Source organism: Ascidia mentula, chromosome 4, assembly GCF_947561715.1.
Source record: "Ascidia mentula chromosome 4, kaAscMent1.1, whole genome shotgun sequence".
Taxonomy (NCBI): domain Eukaryota; kingdom Metazoa; phylum Chordata; class Ascidiacea; order Phlebobranchia; family Ascidiidae; genus Ascidia; species Ascidia mentula.
Window position 1 is genome coordinate 12,191,578 of NC_138569.1, and position 24,514 is coordinate 12,216,091.

Below are 24,514 nucleotides of genomic sequence, written 5' to 3' on the forward strand. Positions count from 1 at the left end.
CTGTATAATAAAGCTTGTACTGCAAAAAAATATTTTTCATCGAAAAGTCATATACTGCAAAATGGACAAGTGCTGAAATCGCATAGTTACGTACGTTGTGCAACCGCAAAAGCAATACTGGAGTATCAGCGTTTTCCACTGTATAATAAAGCTTGTACTGAAAAAAATTATTTTTTATCGAAAAGTCATATACTGCAAAACGGACAAGTACTGAAATCTCATAGTTTCATACTTTGTGCAACCGCAAAAGCAATACTGGAGTATCAGCGTTTTCCACTGTATAATAAAGCTTGTGCTGCAAAAAAATATTTTTCATCGAAAAGTCATATACTGCGAAATGGACAAGTGCTGAAATCGCATAGTTACATACGTTGTGCAACCGCAAAAGCAATACTGGAGTATCAGCGTTTTCCACTGTATAATAAAGCTTGTACTGCAAAAAAATATTTTTCATCGAAAAGTCATATACTGCAAATTGGAAAAGTGCTGAAATCGCACAGTTGCATACGTTGTGCAACCGCAAAAGCAATACTGGTATATCAGCGTTGTCCACTGTATAATAAAGCTTGTAGTGCAAAAAAATATTTTTCATCGAAAAGTCATATACTGCAAAATGGACAAGTGCTGAAATCGCATAGTTACATACGTTGTGCAACCGCAAAAGCAATACTGGAATATCAGCGTTGTCCACTGTATAACAAAGCTTGTACTGAAAAAAATTATTTTTTGTCGAAAAGTCATATACTGCATAATGGACAAGTGCTGAAATCTCATAGTTACATACGTTGTGCAACCGCAAAAGCAATACTGGAGTATCAGCGTTTTCCCCTGTATAATAAAGCTTGTACTGAAAAAAAATATTTTTTATCGAAAAGTCATATACTGCAAAATGGACAAGTGCTGAAATCGCATAGTTACATACGTTGTGCAACCGCAAAAGCAATACTGGTATATCAGCGTTGTCCACTATATAATAAAGCTTGTACTGCAAAAAAATATTTTTCATCGAAAAGTCATATACTGCAAAATGGACAAGTGCTGAAATCGCATAGTTGCATACGTTGTGCAACCCCAAAAGCAATACTGGAGTATCAGCGTTTTCCACTGTATAATAAAGCTTGTACTGCAAAAAAATATTTTTTTTATCGAAAAGTCATATACTGCAAAATAGACAAGTGCTGAAATCGCACAGTTGCATACGTTGAGCAACCGCAAAAGCAATACTGGAATACCAGCGTTGTCCACTGTATAACAAAGCTTGTACTGAAAAAAATTATTTTTTATCGAAAAGTCGTATACTGCAAAATGGACAAGTACTGAAATCTCATAGTTTCATACGTTGTGCAACCGCAAAAGCAATACTGGAGTACCAGCGTTTTCCACTGTATAATAAAGCTTGTACTGAAAAAAATATTTTTCATCGAAAAGTCATATACTGCAAAATGGACAAGTGCTGAAATCGCATAGTTACATACGTTGTGCAACCGCAATAGCAATACTGGAGTATCAGCGTTTTCCACTGTATAATAAAGCTTGTACTGCAAAAAAATATTTTTCATCGAAAAGTCATATACTGCAAAATGGACAAGTGCTGAAATCGCATAGTTACATACGTTGTGCAACCGCAAAAGCAATACTGGAGTATCAGCGTTTTCCACTGTATAATAAAGCTTGTACTGCAAAAAAATATTTTTCATCGAAAAGTCATATACTGCAAAATGGACAAGTGCTGAAATCGCATAGTTACATACGTTGTGCAACCGCAAAAGCAATACTGGAATATCAGCGTTGTCCACTGTATAACAAAGCTTGTACTGAAAAAAATTATTTTTTGTCGAAAAGTCATATACTGCATAATGGACAAGTGCTGAAATCTCATAGTTACATACGTTGTGCAACCGCAAAAGCAATACTGGAGTATCAGCGTTTTCCCCTGTATAATAAAGCTTGTACTGAAAAAAAATATTTTTTATCGAAAAGTCATATACTGCAAAATGGACAAGTGCTGAAATCGCATAGTTACATACGTTGTGCAACCACAAAAGCAATACTGGAGTATCAGCGTTTTCCACTGTATAATAAAGCTTGTACTGCAAAAAAATATTTTTCATCGAAAAGTCATATACTGCAAAATGGACAAGTGCTGAAATCGCATAGTTACATACGTTGTGCAACCGCAAAAGCAATACTGGAATATCAGCGTTGTCCACTGTATAACAAAGCTTGTACTGAAAAAAATTATTTTTTGTCGAAAAGTCATATACTGCATAATGGACAAGTGCTGAAATCTCATAGTTACATACGTTGTGCAACCGCAAAAGCAATACTGGAGTATCAGCGTTTTCCCCTGTATAATAAAGCTTGTACTGAAAAAAAATATTTTTTATCGAAAAGTCATATACTGCAAAATGGACAAGTGCTGAAATCGCATAGTTACATACGTTGTGCAACCGCAAAAGCAATACTGGAGTACCAGCGTTTTCCACTGTATAATAAAGCTTGTACTGAAAAAAATTATTTTTTATCGAAAAGTCATATACTGCAAAATGGACAAGTGCTGAAATCTCATAGTTACATACGTTGTGCAACCGCAAAAGCAATACTGGAGTATCAGCGTTTTCCACTGTATAATAAAGCTTGTACTGCAAAAAAATATTTTTCATCGAAAAGTCATATACTGCAAAATGGACAAGTGCTGAAATCGCATAGTTACATACGTTGTGCAACCGCAAAAGCAATACTGGAGTATCAGCGTTTTCCACTGTATAATAAAGCTTGTACTGCAAAAAAATATTTTTCATCGAAAAGTCATATACTTCAAATTGGAAAAGTGCTGAAATCGCACATTTGCATACGTTGTGCAACCGCAAAAGCAATACTGGAGTATCAGCGTTTTCCACTGTATAACAAAGCTTGTACTGAAAAAAATTATTTTTCATCGAAAAGTCATATACTGCAAAATGGACAAGTACTGAAATCTCATAATTACATACGTTGTGCAACCGCAAAAGCAATACTGGAGTACCAGCGTTTTCCACTGTATAATAAAGCTTGTACTGAAAAAAATTATTTTTTATCGAAAAGTCATATACTCCAAAATGGACAAGTGCTGAAATCTCATAGTTACATACGTTGTGCAACCGCAAAAGCAATACTGGAGTATCAGTGTTTTCCACTGTATAATAAAGCTTGTACTGCAAAAAAATATTTTTCATCGAAAAGTCATATACTGCAAAATGGACAAGTGCTGCAATCGCATAGTTACATACGTTGTGCAACCGCAAAAGCAATACTGGAGTATCAGCGTTTTCCACAGTATAATAAAGCTTGTACTGCAAAAAAATATTTTTCATCGAAAAGTCATATACTGCAAAATGGACAAGTGCTGAAATCTCATAGTTACATACGTTGTGCAACCGCAAAATCAATACTGGAGTACCAGCGTTTTCCACTGTATAATAAAGCTTGTACTGAAAAAAATTATTTTTTATCGAAAAGTCATATACTGCAAAATGGACAAGTGCTGAAATCGCCCAGTTACATACGTTGTGCAACCGCAAAAGCAATACTGGAGTACCAGCGTTTTCCACTGTATAATAAAGCTTGTACTGCAAAAAAATATTTTTTTTATCGAAAAGTCATATACTGCAAAATAGACAAGTGCTGAAATCGCACAGTTGCATACGTTGAGCAACCGCAAAAGCAATACTGGAATACCAGCGTTTTCCACTGTATAACAAAGCTTGTACTGACAAAAATTATTTTTTATCGAAAAGTCGTATACTGCAAAATGGACAAGTACTGAAATCTCATAGTTTCATACGTTGTGCAACCGCAAAAGCAATACTGGAGTATCAGCGTTTTCCACTGTATAATAAAGCTTGTACTGCAAAAAAATATTTTTCATCGAAAAGTCATATACTGCAAAATGGACAAGTGCTGAAATCGCATAGTTACATACGTTGTGCAACCGCAAAAGCAATACTGGAATATCAGCGTTGTCCACTGTATAACAAAGCTTGTACTGAAAAAAATTATTTTTTGTCGAAAAGTCATATACTGCATAATGGACAAGTGCTGAAATCTCATAGTTACATACGTTGTGCAACCGCAAAAGCAATACTGGAGTATCAGCGTTTTCCCCTGTATAATAAAGCTTGTACTGAAAAAAAATATTTTTTATCGAAAAGTCATATACTGCAAAATGGACAAGTGCTGAAATCGCATAGTTACATACGTTGTGCAACCGCAAAAGCAATACTGGTATATCAGCGTTGTCCACTGTATAATAAAGCTTGTACTGCAAAAAAATATTTTTCATCGAAAAGTCATATACTGCAAAATGGACAAGTGCTGAAATCGCATAGTTGCATACGTTGTGCAACCGCAAAAGCAATACTGGAGTATCAGCGTTTTCCACTGTATAATTAAGCTTGTACTGCAAAAAAATATTTTTTTTATCGAAAAGTCATATACTGCAAAATAGACAAGTGCTGAAATCTCATAGTTACATACGTTGTGCAACCGCAAAAGCAATACTGGAGTACCAGCGTTTTCCACTGTATAATAAAGCTTGTACTGAAAAAAATTATTTTTTATCGAAAAGTCATATACTGCAAAATGGACAAGTGCTGAAATCGCATAGTTACATACGTTGTGCAACCGCAAAAGCAATACTGGAGTATCAGCGTTTTCCCCTGTATAATAAAGCTTGTACTGAAAAAAAATATTTTTTATCGAAAAGTCATATACTGCAAAATGGACAAGTGCTGAAATCGCATAGTTACATACGTTGTGCAACCGCAAAAGCAATACTGGTATATCAGCGTTGTCCAATGTATAATAAAGCTTGTACTGCAAAAAAATATTTTTCATCGAAAAGTCATATACTGCAAAATGGACAAGTGCTGAAATCGCATAGTTACATACGTTGTGCAACCGCAAAAGCAATACTGGAGTATCAGCGTTTTCCACTGTATAATAAAGCTTGTACTGCAAAAAAATATTTTTCATCGAAAAGTCATATACTGCAAAATAGACAAGTGCTGAAATCGCACAGTTGCATACGTTGAGCAACCGCAAAAGCAATACTGGAATACCAGCGTTTTCCACTGTATAACAAAGCTTGTACTGAAAAAAATTATTTTTTATCGAAAAGTCGTATACTGCAAAATGGACAAGTACTGAAATCTCATAGTTTCATACTTTGTGCAACCGCAAAAGCAATACTGGAGTACCAGCGTTTTCCACTGTATAATAAAGCTTGTACTGAAAAAAATATTTTTCATCGAAAACTCATATACTGCAAAATGGACAAGTGCTGAAATCGCATAGTTACGTACGTTGTGCAACCGCAAAAGCAATACTGGAGTATCAGCGTTTTCCACTGTATAATAAAGCTTGTACTGAAAAAAATTATTTTTTATCGAAAAGTCATATACTGCAAAACGGACAAGTACTGAAATCTCATAGTTTCATACGTTGTGCAACCGCAAAAGCAATACTGGAGTATCAGCGTTTTCCACTGTATAATAAAGCTTGTACTGCAAAAAAATATTTTTCATCGAAAAGTCATATACTGCAAAATGGACAAGTGCTGAAATCGCATAGTTACATACGTTGTGCAACCGCAATAGCAATACTGGAGTATCAGCGTTTTCCACTGTATAATAAAGCTTGTACTGAAAAAAAATATTTTTCATCGAAAAGTCATATACTGCAAAATGGACAAGTGCTGAAATCGCATAGTTACATACGTTGTGCAACCGCAAAAGCAATACTGGAATATCAGCGTTGTCCACTGTATAACAAAGCTTGTACTGAAAAAAATTATTTTTTGTCGAAAAGTCATATACTGCATAATGGACAAGTGCTGAAATCTCATAGTTACATACGTTGTGCAACCGCAAAAGCAATACTGGAGTATCAGCGTTTTCCCCTGTATAATAAAGCTTGTACTGAAAAAAAATATTTTTAATCGAAAAGTCATATACTGCAAAATGGACAAGTGCTGAAATCGCATAGTTACATACGTTGTGCAACCGCAAAAGCAATACTGGAGTATCAGCGTTTTCCACTGTATAATAAAGCTTGTACTGCAAAAAAATATTTTTCATCGAAAAGTCATATACTGCAAAATGGACAAGTGCTGAAATCGCATAGTTACATACGTTGTGCAACCGCAAAAGCAATACTGGAATATCAGCGTTGTCCACTGTATAACAAAGCTTGTACTGAAAAAAATTATTTTTTGTCGAAAAGTCATATACTGCATAATGGACAAGTGCTGAAATCGCATAGTTACATACGTTGTGCAACCGCAAAAGCAATACTGGAGTATCAGCGTTTTCCCCTGTATAATAAAGCTTGTACTGAAAAAAAATATTTTTTATCGAAAAGTCATATACTGCAAAATGGACAAGTGCTGAAATCGCATAGTTACATACGTTGTGCAACCGCAAAAGCAATACTGGTATATCAGCGTTGTCCACTGTATAATAAAGCTTGTACTGTAAAAAAATATTTTTCATCGAAAAGTCATATACTGCAAAATGGACAAGTGCTGAAATCGCATAGTTGCATACGTTGTGCAACCGCAAAAGCAATACTGGAGTATCAGCGTTTTCCACTGTATAATAAAGCTTGTACTGCAAAAAAATATTTTTTTTATCGAAAAGTCATATACTGCAAAATAGACAAGTGCTGAAATCGCACAGTTGCATACGTTGAGCAACCGCAAAAGCAATACTGGAGTATCAGCGTTTTCCACTGTATAATAAAGCTTGTACTGAAAAAAATTATTTTTTATCGAAAAGTCATATACTGCAAAACGGACAAGTACTGAAATCTCATAGTTTCATACGTTGTGCAACCGCAAAAGCAATACTGGAGTATCAGCGTTTTCCACTGTATAATAAAGCTTGTACTGCAAAAAAATATTTTTCATCGAAAAGTCATATACTGCAAATTGGAAAAGTGCTGAAATCGCACAGTTGCATACGTTGTGCAACCGCAAAAGCAATACTGGAATACCAGCGTTTTCCACTGTATAACAAAGCTTGTACTGAAAAAAATTATTTTTTATCGAAAAGTCATATACTGCAAAATGGACAAGTACTGAAATCTCATAGTTACATACGTTGTGCAACCGCAAAAGCAATACTGGAGTACCAGCGTTTTCCACTGTATAATAAAGCTTGTACTGAAAAAAATTATTTTTTATCGAAAAGTCATATACTGCAAAATGGACAAGTGCTGAAATCTCATAGTTACATACGTTGTGCAACCGCAAAAGCAATACTGGAGTATCAGCGTTTTTCACTGTATAATAAAGCTTGTACTGCAAAAAAATATTTTTCATCGAAAAGTCATATACTGCAAAATGGACAAGTGCTGAAATCGCATAGTTACATACGTTGTGCAACCGCAAAAGCAATACTGGAGTATCAGCGTTTTCCACTGTATCATAAAGCTTGTACTGCAAAAAAATATTTTTCATCGAAAAGTCATATACTGCAAATTGGAAAAGTGCTGAAATCGCACATTTGCATACGTTGTGCAACCGCAAAAGCAATACTGGAATACCAGCGTTTTCCACTGTATAACAAAGCTTGTACTGAAAAAAATTATTTTTTATCGAAAAGTCATATACTGCAAAATGGACAAGTACTGAAATCTCATAGTTACATACGTTGTGCAACCGCAAAAGCAATACTGGAGTACCAGCGTTTTCCACTGTATAATAAAGCTTGTACTGAAAAAAATTATTTTTTATCGAAAAGTCATATACTCCAAAATGGACAAGTGCTGAAATCTCATAGTTACATACGTTGTGCAACCGCAAAAGCAATACTGGAGTATCAGCGTTTTCCACAGTATAATAAAGCTTGTACTGCAAAAAAATATTTTTCATCGAAAAGTCATATACTGCAAAATGGACAAGTGCTGAAATCTCATAGTTACATACGTTGTGCAACCGCAAAAGCAATACTGGAGTACCAGCGTTTTCCACTGTATAATAAAGCTTGTACTGAAAAAAATTATTTTTTATCGAAAAGTCATATACTCCAAAATGGACAAGTGCTGAAATCGCCCAGTTACATACGTTGTGCAACCGCAAAAGCAATACTGGAGTACCAGCGTTTTCCACTGTATAATAAAGCTTGTACTGCAAAAAAAATTTTTTTTATCGAAAAGTCATATACTGCAAAATAGACAAGTGCTGAAATCGCACAGTTGCATACGTTGAGCAACCGCAAAAGCAATACTGGAATACCAGCGTTTTCCACTGTATAACAAAGCTTGTACTGATAAAAATTATTTTTTATCGAAAAGTCATATACTGCAAAACGGACAAGTACTGAAATCTCATAGTTTCATACGTTGTGCAACCGCAAAAGCAATACTGGAGTATCAGCGTTTTCCACTGTATAATAAAGCTTGTACTGCAAAAAAATATTTTTCATCGAAAAGTCATATACTGCAAATTGGAAAAGTGCTGAAATCGCACAGTTGCATACGTTGTGCAACCGCAAAAGCAATACTGGAATACCAGCGTTTTCCACTGTATAACAAAGCTTGTACTGAAAAAAATTATTTTTTATCGAAAAGTCATATACTGCAAAATGGACAAGTACTGAAATCTCATAGTTACATACGTTGTGCAACCGCAAAAGCAATACTGGAGTACCAGCGTTTTCCACTGTATAATAAAGCTTGTACTGAAAAAAATTATTTTTTATCGAAAAGTCATATACTGCAAAATGGACAAGTGCTGAAATCTCATAGTTACATACGTTGTGCAACCGCAAAAGCAATACTGGAGTATCAGCGTTTTTCACTGTATAATAAAGCTTGTACTGCAAAAAAATATTTTTCATCGAAAAGTCATATACTGCAAAATGGACAAGTGCTGAAATCGCATAGTTACATACGTTGTGCAACCGCAAAAGCAATACTGGAGTATCAGCGTTTTCCACTGTATAATAAAGCTTGTACTGCAAAAAAATATTTTTCATCGAAAAGTCATATACTGCAAATTGGAAAAGTGCTGAAATCGCACATTTGCATACGTTGTGCAACCGCAAAAGCAATACTGGAATACCAGCGTTTTCCACTGTATAACAAAGCTTGTACTGAAAAAAATTATTTTTTATCGAAAAGTCATATACTGCAAAATGGACAAGTACTGAAATCTCATAGTTACATACGTTGTGCAACCGCAAAAGCAATACTGGAGTACCAGCGTTTTCCACTGTATAATAAAGCTTGTACTGAAAAAAATTATTTTTTATCGAAAAGTCATATACTCCAAAATGGACAAGTGCTGAAATCTCATAGTTACATACGTTGTGCAACCGCAAAAGCAATACTGGAGTATCAGCGTTTTCCACAGTATAATAAAGCTTGTACTGCAAAAAAATATTTTTCATCGAAAAGTCATATACTGCAAAATGGACAAGTGCTGAAATCTCATAGTTACATACGTTGTGCAACCGCAAAAGCAATACTGGAGTACCAGCGTTTTCCACTGTATAATAAAGCTTGTACTGAAAAAAATTATTTTTTATCGAAAAGTCATATACTGCAAAATGGACAAGTGCTGAAATCGCCCAGTTACATACGTTGTGCAACCGCAAAAGCAATACTGGAGTACCAGCGTTTTCCACTGTATAATAAAGCTTGTACTGCAAAAAAATATTTTTCATCGAAAAGTCATATACTGCAAAATAGACAAGTGCTGAAATCGCACAGTTGCATACGTTGAGCAACCGCAAAAGCAATACTGGAATACCAGCGTTTTCCACTGTATAACAAAGCTTGTACTGAAAAAAATTATTTTTTATCGAAAAGTCGTATACTGCAAAATGGACAAGTACTGAAATCTCATAGTTTCATACGTTGTGCAACCGCAAAAGCAATACTGGAGTACCAGCGTTTTCCACTGTATAATAAAGCTTGTACTGAAAAAAATATTTTTCATCGAAAACTCATATACTGCAAAATGGACAAGTGCTGAAATCGCATAGTTACGTACGTTGTGCAACCGCAAAAGCAATACTGGAGTATCAGCGTTTTCCACTGTATAATAAAGCTTGTACTGAAAAAAATTATTTTTTATCGAAAAGTCATATACTGCAAAACGGACAAGTACTGAAATCTCATAGTTTCATACGTTGTGCAACCGCAAAAGCAATACTGGAGTATCAGCGTTTTCCACTGTATAATAAAGCTTGTACTGCAAAAAAATATTTTTCATCGAAAAGTCATATACTGCAAAATGGACAAGTGCTGAAATCGCATAGTTACATACGTTGTGCAACCGCAATAGCAATACTGGAGTATCAGCGTTTTCCACTGTATAATAAAGCTTGTACTGAAAAAAAATATTTTTCATCGAAAAGTCATATACTGCAAAATGGACAAGTGCTGAAATCGCATAGTTACATACGTTGTGCAACCGCAAAAGCAATACTGGAATATCAGCGTTGTCCACTGTATAACAAAGCTTGTACTGAAAAAAATTATTTTTTGTCGAAAAGTCATATACTGCATAATGGACAAGTGCTGAAATCTCATAGTTACATACGTTGTGCAACCGCAAAAGCAATACTGGAGTATCAGCGTTTTCCACTGTATAATAAAGCTTGTACTGAAAAAAAATATTTTTAATCGAAAAGTCATATACTGCAAAATGGACAAGTGCTGAAATCGCATAGTTACATACGTTGTGCAACCGCAAAAGCAATACTGGAATATCAGCGTTGTCCACTGTATAACAAAGCTTGTACTGAAAAAAATTATTTTTTGTCGAAAAGTCATATACTGCATAATGGACAAGTGCTGAAATCTCATAGTTACATACGTTGTGCAACCGCAAAAGCAATACTGGAGTATCAGCGTTTTCCCCTGTATAATAAAGCTTGTACTGAAAAAAAATATTTTTTATCGAAAAGTCATATACTGCAAAATGGACAAGTGCTGAAATCGCATAGTTACATACGTTGTGCAACCGCAAAAGCAATACTGGTATATCAGCGTTGTCCACTGTATAATAAAGCTTGTACTGTAAAAAAATATTTTTCATCGAAAAGTCATATACTGCAAAATGGACAAGTGCTGAAATCGCATAGTTGCATACGTTGTGCAACCGCAAAAGCAATACTGGAGTATCAGCGTTTTCCACTGTATAATAAAGCTTGTACTGCAAAAAAATATTTTTTTTATCGAAAAGTCATATACTGCAAAATAGACAAGTGCTGAAATCGCACAGTTGCATACGTTGAGCAACCGCAAAAGCAATACTGGAGTATCAGCGTTTTCCACTGTATAATAAAGCTTGTACTGAAAAAAATTATTTTTTATCGAAAAGTCATATACTGCAAAACGGACAAGTACTGAAATCTCATAGTTTCATACGTTGTGCAACCGCAAAAGCAATACTGGAGTATCAGCGTTTTCCACTGTATAATAAAGCTTGTACTGCAAAAAAATATTTTTCATCGAAAAGTCATATACTGCAAATTGGAAAAGTGCTGAAATCGCACAGTTGCATACGTTGTGCAACCGCAAAAGCAATACTGGAATACCAGCGTTTTCCACTGTATAACAAAGCTTGTACTGAAAAAAATTATTTTTTATCGAAAAGTCATATACTGCAAAATGGACAAGTACTGAAATCTCATAGTTACATACGTTGTGCAACCGCAAAAGCAATACTGGAGTACCAGCGTTTTCCACTGTATAATAAAGCTTGTACTGAAAAAAATTATTTTTTATCGAAAAGTCATATACTGCAAAATGGACAAGTGCTGAAATCTCATAGTTACATACGTTGTGCAACCGCAAAAGCAATACTGGAGTATCAGCGTTTTTCACTGTATAATAAAGCTTGTACTGCAAAAAAATATTTTTCATCGAAAAGTCATATACTGCAAAATGGACAAGTGCTGAAATCGCATAGTTACATACGTTGTGCAACCGCAAAAGCAATACTGGAGTATCAGCGTTTTCCACTGTATCATAAAGCTTGTACTGCAAAAAAATATTTTTCATCGAAAAGTCATATACTGCAAATTGGAAAAGTGCTGAAATCGCACATTTGCATACGTTGTGCAACCGCAAAAGCAATACTGGAATACCAGCGTTTTCCACTGTATAACAAAGCTTGTACTGAAAAAAATTATTTTTTATCGAAAAGTCATATACTGCAAAATGGACAAGTACTGAAATCTCATAGTTACATACGTTGTGCAACCGCAAAAGCAATACTGGAGTACCAGCGTTTTCCACTGTATAATAAAGCTTGTACTGAAAAAAATTATTTTTTATCGAAAAGTCATATACTCCAAAATGGACAAGTGCTGAAATCTCATAGTTACATACGTTGTGCAACCGCAAAAGCAATACTGGAGTATCAGCGTTTTCCACAGTATAATAAAGCTTGTACTGCAAAAAAATATTTTTCATCGAAAAGTCATATACTGCAAAATGGACAAGTGCTGAAATCTCATAGTTACATACGTTGTGCAACCGCAAAAGCAATACTGGAGTACCAGCGTTTTCCACTGTATAATAAAGCTTGTACTGAAAAAAATTATTTTTTATCGAAAAGTCATATACTCCAAAATGGACAAGTGCTGAAATCGCCCAGTTACATACGTTGTGCAACCGCAAAAGCAATACTGGAGTACCAGCGTTTTCCACTGTATAATAAAGCTTGTACTGCAAAAAAAATTTTTTTTATCGAAAAGTCATATACTGCAAAATAGACAAGTGCTGAAATCGCACAGTTGCATACGTTGAGCAACCGCAAAAGCAATACTGGAATACCAGCGTTTTCCACTGTATAACAAAGCTTGTACTGATAAAAATTATTTTTTATCGAAAAGTCATATACTGCAAAACGGACAAGTACTGAAATCTCATAGTTTCATACGTTGTGCAACCGCAAAAGCAATACTGGAGTATCAGCGTTTTCCACTGTATAATAAAGCTTGTACTGCAAAAAAATATTTTTCATCGAAAAGTCATATACTGCAAATTGGAAAAGTGCTGAAATCGCACAGTTGCATACGTTGTGCAACCGCAAAAGCAATACTGGAATACCAGCGTTTTCCACTGTATAACAAAGCTTGTACTGAAAAAAATTATTTTTTATCGAAAAGTCATATACTGCAAAATGGACAAGTACTGAAATCTCATAGTTACATACGTTGTGCAACCGCAAAAGCAATACTGGAGTACCAGCGTTTTCCACTGTATAATAAAGCTTGTACTGAAAAAAATTATTTTTTATCGAAAAGTCATATACTGCAAAATGGACAAGTGCTGAAATCTCATAGTTACATACGTTGTGCAACCGCAAAAGCAATACTGGAGTATCAGCGTTTTTCACTGTATAATAAAGCTTGTACTGCAAAAAAATATTTTTCATCGAAAAGTCATATACTGCAAAATGGACAAGTGCTGAAATCGCATAGTTACATACGTTGTGCAACCGCAAAAGCAATACTGGAGTATCAGCGTTTTCCACTGTATAATAAAGCTTGTACTGCAAAAAAATATTTTTCATCGAAAAGTCATATACTGCAAATTGGAAAAGTGCTGAAATCGCACATTTGCATACGTTGTGCAACCGCAAAAGCAATACTGGAATACCAGCGTTTTCCACTGTATAACAAAGCTTGTACTGAAAAAAATTATTTTTTATCGAAAAGTCATATACTGCAAAATGGACAAGTACTGAAATCTCATAGTTACATACGTTGTGCAACCGCAAAAGCAATACTGGAGTACCAGCGTTTTCCACTGTATAATAAAGCTTGTACTGAAAAAAATTATTTTTTATCGAAAAGTCATATACTCCAAAATGGACAAGTGCTGAAATCTCATAGTTACATACGTTGTGCAACCGCAAAAGCAATACTGGAGTATCAGCGTTTTCCACAGTATAATAAAGCTTGTACTGCAAAAAAATATTTTTCATCGAAAAGTCATATACTGCAAAATGGACAAGTGCTGAAATCTCATAGTTACATACGTTGTGCAACCGCAAAAGCAATACTGGAGTACCAGCGTTTTCCACTGTATAATAAAGCTTGTACTGAAAAAAATTATTTTTTATCGAAAAGTCATATACTGCAAAATGGACAAGTGCTGAAATCGCCCAGTTACATACGTTGTGCAACCGCAAAAGCAATACTGGAGTACCAGCGTTTTCCACTGTATAATAAAGCTTGTACTGCAAAAAAATATTTTTTTTATCGAAAAGTCATATACTGCAAAATAGACAAGTGCTGAAATCGCACAGTTGCATACGTTGAGCAACCGCAAAAGCAATACTGGAATACCAGCGTTTTCCACTGTATAACAAAGCTTGTACTGATAAAAATTATTTTTTATCGAAAAGTCGTATACTGCAAAATGGACAAGTACTGAAATCTCATAGTTTCATACGTTGTGCAACCGCAAAAGCAATACTGGAGTACCAGCGTTTTCCACTCTATAATAAAGCTTGTACTGAAAAAAATATTTTTCATCGAAAAGTCATATACTGCAAAATGGACAAGTGCTGAAATTGCATAGTTACGTACGTTGTGCAACCGCAAAAGCAATACTGGAGTATCAGCGTTTTCCACTGTATAATAAAGCTTGTACTGAAAAAAATTATTTTTTATCGAAAAGTCATATATTGCAAAACGGACAAGTACTGAAATCTCATAGTTTCATACGTTGTGCAACCGCAAAAGCAATACTGGAGTATCAGCGTTTTCCACTGTATAATAAAGCTTGTACTGCAAAAAAATATTTTTCATCGAAAAGTCATATACTGCAAAATGGACAAGTGCTGAAATCGCATAGTTACATACGTTGTGCAACCGCAAAAGCAATACTGGAGTATCAGCGTTTTCCACTGTATAATAAAGCTTGTACTGCAAAAAAATATTTTTCATCGAAAAGTCATATACTGCAAATTGGAAAAGTGCTGAAATCGCACAGTTGCATACGTTGTGCAACCGCAAAAGCAATACTGGAATACCAGCGTTTTCCACTGTATAACAAAGCTTGTACTGAAAAAAATTATTTTTTGTCGAAAAGTCATATACTGCAAAATGGACAAGTACTGAAATCTCATAGTTACATACGTTGTGCAACCGCAAAAGCAATACTGGAGTACCAGCGTTTTCCACTGTATAATAAAGCTTGTACTGAAAAAAATTATTTTTTATCGAAAAGTCATATACTGCAAAATGGACAAGTGCTGAAATCGCATAGTTACATACGTTGTGCAACCGCAATAGCAATACTGGAGTATCAGCGTTTTCCACTGTATAATAAAGCTTGTACTGCAAAAAAATATTTTTCATCGAAAAGTCATATACTGCAAAATGGACAAGTGCTGAAATCGCATAGTTACATACGTTGTGCAACCGCAAAAGCAATACTGGAGTATCAGCGTTTTCCACTGTATAATAAAGCTTGTACTGCAAAAAAATATTTTTCATCGAAAAGTCATATACTGCAAAATGGACAAGTGCTGAAATCGCATAGTTACATACGTTGTGCAACCGCAAAAGCAATACTGGAATATCAGCGTTGTCCACTGTATAACAAAGCTTCTACTGAAAAAAATTATTTTTTGTCGAAAAGTCATATACTGCATAATGGACAAGTGCTGAAATCTCATAGTTACATACGTTGTGCAACCGCAAAAGCAATACTGGAGTATCAGCGTTTTCCCCTGTATAATAAAGCTTGTACTGAAAAAAATTATTTTTTATCGAAAAGTCATATACTGCAAAATGGACAAGTGCTGAAATCGCATAGTTACATACGTTGTGCAACCGCAAAAGCAATACTGGAGTATCAGCGTTTTCCACTGTATAATAAAGCTTGTACTGCAAAAAAATATTTTTCATCGAAAAGTCATATACTGCAAAATGGACAAGTGCTGAAATCGCATAGTTACATACGTTGTGCAACCGCAAAAGCAATACTGGAATATCAGCGTTGTCCACTGTATAACAAAGCTTGTACTGAAAAAAATTATTTTTTGTCGAAAAGTCATATACTGCATAATGGACAAGTGCTGAAATCTCATAGTTACATACGTTGTGCAACCGCAAAAGCAATACTGGAGTATCAGCGTTTTCCCCTGTATAATAAAGCTTGTACTGAAAAAAAATATTTTTTATCGAAAAGTCATATACTGCAAAATGGACAAGTGCTGAAATCGCATAGTTACATACGTTGTGCAACCGCAAAAGCAATACTGGTATATCAGCGTTGTCCACTGTATAATAAAGCTTGTACTGCAAAAAAATATTTTTCATCGAAAAGTCATATACTGCAAAATGGACAAGTGCTGAAATCGCATAGTTGCATACGTTGTGCAACCGCAAAAGCAATACTGGAGTATCAGCGTTTTCCACTGTATAATAAAGCTTGTACTGCAAAAAAATGTTTTTTTTATCGAAAAGTCATATACTGCAAAATAGACAAGTGCTGAAATCTCATAGTTACATACGTTGTGCAACCGCAAAAGCAATACTGGAGTACCAGCGTTTTCCACTGTATAATAAAGCTTGTACTGAAAAAAATTATTTTTTATCGAAAAGTCATATACTGCAAAATGGACAAGTGCTGAAATCGCATAGTTACATACGTTGTGCAACCGCAAAAGCAATACTGGAGTATCAGCGTTTTCCCCTGTATAATAAAGCTTGTACTGAAAAAAAATATTTTTTATCGAAAAGTCATATACTGCAAAATGGACAAGTGCTGAAATCGCATAGTTACATACGTTGTGCAACCGCAAAAGCAATACTGGTATATCAGCGTTGTCCACTGTATAATAAAGCTTGTACTGCAAAAAAATATTTTTCATCGAAAAGTCATATACTGCAAAATGGACAAGTGCTGAAATCGCATAGTTACATACGTTGTGCAACCGCAAAAGCAATACTGGAGTATCAGCGTTTTCCACTGTATAATAAAGCTTGTACTGCAAAAAAATATTTTTCAACGAAAAGTCATATACTGCAAAATAGACAAGTGCTGAAATCGCACAGTTGCATACGTTGAGCAACCGCAAAAGCAATACTGGAATACCTGCGTTTTCCACTGTATAACAAAGCTTGTACTGAAAAAAATTATTTTTTATCGAAAAGTCGTATACTGCAAAATGGACAAGTACTGAAATCTCATAGTTTCATACGTTGTGCAACCGCAAAAGCAATACTGGAGTACCAGCGTTTTCCACTGTATAATAAAGCTTGTACTGAAAAAAATATTTTTCATCGAAAAGTCATATACTGCAAAATGGACAAGTGCTGAAATCGCATAGTTACGTACGTTGTGCAACCGCAAAAGCAATACTGGAGTATCAGCGTTTTCCACTTTATAATAAAGCTTGTACTGAAAAAAATTATTTTTTATCGAAAAGTCATATACTGCAAAACGGACAAGTACTGAAATCTCATAGTTTCATACGTTGTGCAACCGCAAAAGCAATACTGGAGTATCAGCGTTTTCCACTGTATAATAAAGCTTGTACTGCAAAAAAATATTTTTCATCGAAAAGTCATATACTGCAAAATGGACAAGTGCTGAAATCGCATAGTTACATACGTTGTGCAACCGCAATAGCAATACTGGAGTATCAGCGTTTTCCACTGTATAATAAAGCTTGTACTGCAAAAAAATATTTTTCATCGAAAAGTCATATACTGCAAAATGGACAAGTGCTGAAATCGCATAGTTACATACGTTGTGCAACCGCAAAAGCAATACTGGAGTATCAGCGTTTTCCACTGTATAATAAAGCTTGTACTGCAAAAAAATATTTTTCATCGAAAAGTCATATACTGCAAAATGGACAAGTGCTGAAATCGCATAGTTACATACGTTGTGCAACCGCAAAAGCAATACTGGAATATCAGCGTTGTCCACTGTATAACAAAGCTTGTACTGAAAAAAATTATTTTTTGTCGAAAAGTCATATACTGCATAATGGACAAGTGCTGAAATCTCATAGTTACATACGTTGTGCAACCGCAAAAGCAATACTGGAGTATCAGCGTTTTCCCCTGTATAATAAACCTTGTACTGAAAAAAAATATTTTTTATCGAAAAGTCATATACTGCAAAATGGACAAGTGCTGAAATCGCATAGTTACATACGTTGTGCAACCGCAAAAGCAATACTGGAGTATCAGCGTTTTCCACTGTATAATAAAGCTTGTACTGCAAAAAAATATTTTTCATCGAAAAGTCATATACTGCAAAATGGACAAGTGCTGAAATCGCATAGTTACATACGTTGTGCAACCGCAAAAGCAATACTGGAATATCAGCGTTGTCCACTGTATAACAAAGCTTGTACTGAAAAAAATTATTTTTTGTCGAAAAGTCATATACTGCATAATGGACAAGTGCTGAAATCTCATAGTTACATACGTTGTGCAACCGCAAAAGCAATACTGGAGTATCAGCGTTTTCCCCTGTATAATAAAGCTTGTACTGAAAAAAAATATTTTTTATCGAAAAGTCATATACTGCAAAATGGACAAGTGCTGAAATCGCATAGTTACATACGTTGTGCAACCGCAAAAGCAATACTGGTATATCAGCGTTGTCCACTGTATAATAAAGCTTGTACTGCAAAAAAATATTTTTCATCGAAAAGTCATATACTGCAAAATGGACAAGTGCTGAAATCGCATAGTTGCATACGTTGTGCAACCGCAAAAGCAATACTGGAGTATCAGCGTTTTCCACTGTATAATAAAGCTTGTACTGCAAAAAAATATTTTTTTTATCGAAAAGTCATATAGTGCAAAATAGACAAGTGCTGAAATCTCATAGTTACATACGTTGTGCAACCGCAAAAGCAATACTGGAGTACCAGCGTTTTCCACTGTATAATAAAGCTTGTACTGAAAAAAATTATTTTTTATCGAAAAGTCATATACTGCAAAATGGACAAGTGCTGAAATCGCATAGTTACATACGTTGTGCAACCGCAAAAGCAATACTGGAGTATCAGCGTTTTCCCCTGTATAATAAAGCTTGTACTGAAAAAAAATATTTTTTATCGAAAAGTCATATACTGCAAAATGGACAAGTGCTGAAATCGCATAGTTACATACGTTGTGCAACCGCAAAAGCAATACTGGTATATCAGCGTTGTCCACTGTATAATAAAGCTTGTACTGCAAAAAAATATTTTTTATCGAAAAGTCATATACTGCAAAATGGACAAGTGCTGAAATCGCATAGTTACATACGTTGTGCAACCGCAAAAGCAATACTGGAGTATCAGCGTTGTCCACTGTATAACAAAGCTTGTACTGAAAAAAATTATTTTTTGTCGAAAAGTCATATACTGCATAATGGACAAGTGCTGAAATCTCATAGTTACATACGTTGTGCAACCGCAAAAGCAATACTGGAGTATCAGCGTTTTCCCCTGTATAATAAAGCTTGTACTGCAAAAAAATATTTTTCATCGAAAAGTCATATACTGCAAAATGGACAAGTGCTGAAATCGCATAGTTACATACGTTGTGCAACCGCAAAAGCAATACTGGAATATCAGCGTTGTCCACTGTATAATAAAGCTTGTACTGCAAAAAAATATTTTTCATCGAAAAGTCATATACTGCAAAATGGACAAGTGCTGAAATCGCATAGTTGCATACGTTGTGCAACCGCAAAAGCAATACTGGAGTATCAGCGTTTTCCACTGTATAATAAAGCTTGTACTGCAAAAAAATATTTTTTTTATCGAAAAGTCATATAGTGCAAAATAGACAAGTGCTGAAATCTCATAGTTACATACGTTGTGCAACCGCAAAAGCAATACTGGAGTACCAGCGTTTTCCACTGTATAATAAAGCTTGTACTGAAAAAAATTATTTTTTATCGAAAAGTCATATACTGCAAAATGGACAAGTGCTGAAATCGCATAGTTACATACGTTGTGCAACCGCAAAAGCAATACTGGAGTATCAGCGTTTTCCCCTGTATAATAAAGCTTGTACTGAAAAAAAATATTTTTTATCGAAAAGTCATATACTGCAAAATGGACAAGTGCTGAAATCGCATAGTTACATACGTTGTGCAACCGCAAAAGCAATACTGGTATATCAGCGTTGTCCACTGTATAATAAAGCTTGTACTGAAAAAAAATATTTTTTATCGAAAAGTCATATACTGCAAAATGGACAAGTGCTGAAATCGCATAGTTACATACGTTGTGCAACCGCAAAAGCAATACTGGAGTATCAGCGTTTTCCACTGTATAATAAAGCTTGTACTGCATAAAAATATTTTTCATCGAAAAGTCATATACTGCAAAATAGACAAGTGCTGAAATCGCACAGTTGCATACGTTGAGCAACCGCAAAAGCAATACTGGAATACCAGCGTTTTCCACTGTATAACAAAGCTTGTACTGAAAAAAATTATTTTTTATCGAAAAGTCGTATACTGCAAAATGGACAAGTACTGAAATCTCATAGTTTCATACGTTGTGCAACCGCAAAAGCAATACTGGAGTACCAGCGTTTTCCACTGTATAATAAAGCTTGTACTGAAAAAAATATTTTTCATCGAAAAGTCATATACTGCAAAATGGACAAGTGCTGAAATCGCATAGTTACGTACGTTGTGCAACCGCAAAAGCAATACTGGAGTATCAGCGTTTTCCACTGTATAATAAAGCTTGTGCTGAAAAAAATTATTTTTTATCGAAAAGTCATATACTGCAAAACGGACAAGTACTGAAATATCTTAGTTTCATACGTTGTGCAACCGCAAAAGCAATACTGGAGTATCAGCGTTTTCCACTGTATAATAAAGCTTGTACTGCAAAAAAATATTTTTCATCGAAAAGTCATATACTGCAAAATGGACAAGTGCTGAAATCGCATAGTTACATACGTTGTGCAACCGCAAAAGCAATACTGGAGTATCAGCGTTTTCCACTGTATAATAAAGCTTGTACTGCAAAAAAATATTTTTCATCGAAAAGTCATATACTGCAAATTGGAAAAGTGCTGAAATCGCACAGTTGCATACGTTGTGCAACCGCAAAAGCAATACTGGAGTACCAGCGTTTTCCACTGTATAACAAAGCTTGTACTGAAAAAAATTATTTTTCATCGAAAAGTCATATACTGCAAAATGGACAAGTACTGAAATCTCATAGTTACATACGTTGTGCAACCGCAAAAGCAATACTGGAGTACCAGCGTTTTCCACTGTATAATAAAGCTTGTACTGCAAAAAAATATTTTTCATCGAAAAGTCATATACTGCAAAATGGACAAGTGCTGAAATCGCATAGTTACATACGTTGTGCAACCGCAAAAGCAATACTGGAGTATCAGCGTTTTCCACTGTATAATAAAGCTTGTACTGCAAAAAAATATTTTTCATCGAAAAGTCATATACTGCAAATTGGAAAAGTGCTGAAATCGCACAGTTGCATACGTTGTGCAACCGCAAAAGCAATACTGGAATACCAGCGTTTTCCACTGTATAATAAAGCTTGTACTGCAAAAAAATATTTTTCATCGAAAAGTCATATACTGCAAAATGGACAAGTGCTGAAATCGCATAGTTACATACGTTGTGCAACCGCAAAAGCAATACTGGAGTATCAGCGTTTTCCACTGTATAATAAAGCTTGTACTGCAAAAAAATATTTTTCATCGAAAAGTCATATACTGCAAAATAGACAAGTGCTGAAATCGCACAGTTGCATACGTTGAGCAACCGCAAAAGCAATACTGGAATACCAGCGTTTTCCACTGTATAACAAAGCTTGTACTGAAAAAAATTATTTTTTATCGAAAAGTCGTATACTGCAAAATGGACAAGTACTGAAATCTCATAGTTTCATACGTTGTGCAACCGCAAAAGCAATACTGGAGTACCAGCGTTTTCCACTGTATAATAAAGCTTGTACTGAAAAAAATATTTTTCATCGAAAAGTCATATACTGCAAAATGGACAAGTGCTGAAATCGCATAGTTACGTACGTTGTGCAACCGCAAAAGCAATACTGGAGTATCAGCGTTTTCCACGGTATAATAAAGCTTGTACTGCAAAAAAATATTTTTCATCGAAAAGTCATATACTGCAAAATGGACAAGTGCTGAAATCGCATAGTTACATACGTTGTGCAACCGCAAAAGCAATACTGGAGTATCAGCGTTTTCCACTGTATAATAAAGCTTGTACTGAAAAAAATTATTTTTTATCGAAAAGTCATATACTGCAAAATGGACAAGTACTGAAATCTCATAGTTACATACGTTGTGCAACCGCAAAAGCAATACTGGAGTACCAGCGTTTTCCACTGTATAATAAAGCTTGTACTGCAAAAAAATATTTTTCATCGAAAAGTCATATACTGCAAATTGGAAAAGTGCTGAAATCGCACAGTTGCATACGTTGTGCAACCGCAAAAGCAATACTGGAATACCAGCGTTTTCCACTGTATAATAAAGCTTGTACTGCAAAAAAATATTTTTCATCGAAAAGTCATATACTGCAAAATGGACAAGTGCTGAAATCGCATAGTTACATACGTTGTGCAACCGCAAAAGCAATACTGGAGTATCAGCGTTTTCCACTGTATAATAAAGCTTGTACTGCAAAAAAATATTTTTCATCGAAAAGTCATATACTGCAAAATGGACAAGTGCTGAAATCGCATAGTTACATACGTTGTGCAACCGGAAAAGCAATACTGGAATATCAGCGTTGTCCACTGTATAACAAAGCTTGTACTGAAAAAAATTATTTTTTGTCGAAAAGTCATATACTGCATAATGGACAAGTGCTGAAATCTCATAGTTACATACGTTGTGCAACCGCAAAAGCAATACTGGAGTATCAGCGTTTTCCCCTGTATAATAAAGCTTGTACTGAAAAAAAATATTTTTTATCGAAAAGTCATATACTGCAAAATGGACAAGTTCTGAAATCGCATAGTTACGTACGTTGTGCAACCGCAAAAGCAATACTGGAGTATCAGCGTTTTCCACTGTATAATAAAGCTTGTACTGAAAAAAAATATTTTTTATCGAAAAGTCATATACTGCAAAATGGACAAGTTCTGAAATCGCATAGTTACGTACGTTGTGCAACCGCAAAAGCAATACTGGAGTATCAGCGTTTTCCACTGTATAATAAAGCTTGTACTGAAAAAAATTATTTTTTATCGAAAAGTCATATACTGCAAAACGGACAAGTACTGAAATCTCATAGTTTCATACGTTGTGCAACCGCAAAAGCAATACTGGAGTATCAGCGTTTTCCCCTGTATAATAAAGCTTGTACTGAAAAAAAATATTTTTCATCGAAAAGTCATATACTGCAAAATGGACAATTGCTGAAATCGCATAGTTACGTACGTTGTGCAACCGCAAAAGCAATACTGGAGTATCAGCGTTTTCCACTGTATAATAAAGCTTGTACTGAAAAAAATTATTTTTTATCGAAAAGTCATATACTGCAAAACGGACAAGTACTGAAATCTCATAGTTTCATACGTTGTGCAACCGCAAAAGCAATACTGGAGTATCAGCGTTTTCCACTGTATAATAAAGCTTGTACTGCAAAAAAATATTTTTCATCGAAAAGTCATATACTGCAAAATGGACAAGTGCTGAAATCGCATAGTTACATACGTTGTGCAACCGCAAAAGCAATACTGGAGTATCAGCGTTTTCCACTGTATAATAAAGCTTGTACTGCAAAAAAATATTTTTCATCGAAAAGTCATATACTGCAAATTGGAAAAGTGCTGAAATCGCACAGTTGCATACGTTGTGTAACCGCAAAAGCAATACTGGTATATCAGCGTTTTCCACTGTATAATAAAGCTTGTAGTGCAAAAAAATATTTTTCATCGAAAAGTCATATACTGCAAAATGGACAAGTGCTGAAATCGCATAGTTGCATACGTTGTGCAACCGCAAAAGCAATACTGGAGTATCAGCGTTTTCCCCGGTATAATAAAGCTTGTACTGCAAAAAAATATTTTTCATCGAAAAGTCATATACTGCAAAATGGACAAGTTCTGAAATCGCATAGTTACATACGTTGTGCAACCGCAATAGCAATACTGGAGTATCAGCGTTTTCCACTGTATAATAAAGCTTGTACTGCAAAAAAATATTTTTTATCGAAAAGTCATATACTGCAAAATGGACAAGTGCTGAAATCGCATAGTTACATACGTTGTGCAACCGCAAAAGCAATACTGGAGTATCAGCGTTTTCCACTGTATAATAAAGCTTGTACTGCAAAAAAATATTTTTCATCGAAAAGTCATATACTGCAAAATGGACAAGTGCTGAAATCGCATAGTTACATACGTTGTGCAACCGCAAAAGCAATACTGGAGTATCAGCGTTGTCCACTGTATAACAAAGCTTGTACTGAAAAAAATTATTTTTTGTCGAAAAGTCATATACTGCATAATGGACAAGTGCTG